At 44.8% G+C, this 977-nt stretch overlaps 1 pseudogene; it reads right to left on the bottom strand.

Moving 5' to 3' along the window:
* Positions 1-378: 378 nt before the first annotated feature.
* LOC149146868 (uncharacterized protein At2g34160 pseudogene) lies at positions 379-720 on the bottom strand (annotated as a pseudogene).
* Between the last annotated feature and the right edge of the window lie 257 nt (positions 721-977).

Genomic DNA, 977 nt, shown 5'->3' with positions numbered 1-977 from the left:
TGACTTCAATCCTGCTCAGTTCTGAGGCTCCAACCTTTTGGGCTCCCACCCAACCTTGGTATAAACAGGTATGTTGTTGCACTCTATTCAGCTGAGGTTGTCTCACTCCTACTCTCCTGCCTCTATTGCTTCTGCTGCCTCTACAGCCTCCACTGCTTTTTCTGCCTCTTTTGCCCCTATTGCTTCTATTATCTCACCCTCGAGTTCTTCACCACTATAACCGCACCAACAGTTCTTTGTTTCTACTGTTTTATATATTCCCATGCCTTTGTCCATTCGTTTCTACTTACACCGTCTCTTAGGCTTCCCCCTCAGACGCTTTCGTTTCCTCTGACTCGCTTGATCTTTCAGCTTCCCTCTCTTCAGTAGCAGAAGCCATCAAATCATTGAACTGCTCTGATTTTCCAGTATTATTTCAACCTTTGGTTTCTGGATGGGACGACCTCTTGATTCATCTCTCATATCAATGGTAGATGTTGAGATTTTCTTTTCTACAGCTAGACCATTGTTCTTCAATATCTCAGCAACAATAACCACTGTGGCAATGGCCATTCCTAAAGCAGATAACTCCACTTCTTCATGTTGTTGCATATACCTCTTGGTGAGGTTGACATAGAAGAAGAGTGGCTTCTTGGTATTGGAGACTTGAATCCTATTTTTCTTATGAACATCATTCAGATCCATGTTTCCAACTCGCTTAGTGATTTCTTCCACGACCATCGTTCCTATGCTTTGCTCTTCAAGAAATTTGCCCCTCTTAATACCTCTGTGTTACTTCTCTGCCTCCACTGTTTTATTCCAAAGACCCACGTAATCGCGCCCATATTAGCCTCTGCCACATTCGCAATTGCAGCCGTTGATCACCCTCATCCAATGGTTCTCGCGTCGCTACAGCCTTTTGCTTGCACATTAAACCTCGTGCATCTCCTCACCGTCCGATCAAACCCTGCTGCGATCGGATGGCAGTCACACCTTTC

This window comes from Pinus tabuliformis, chromosome 9, assembly GCF_031772625.1.
Source record: "Pinus tabuliformis cultivar Carrire ecotype Pingquan chromosome 9, CPIR1, whole genome shotgun sequence".
NCBI classification, from domain to species: domain Eukaryota; kingdom Viridiplantae; phylum Streptophyta; class Pinopsida; order Pinales; family Pinaceae; genus Pinus; species Pinus tabuliformis.
The sequence above is the reverse complement of the archived record's forward strand: the minus strand, read 5'-3'. Positions and strand labels throughout refer to the sequence as shown.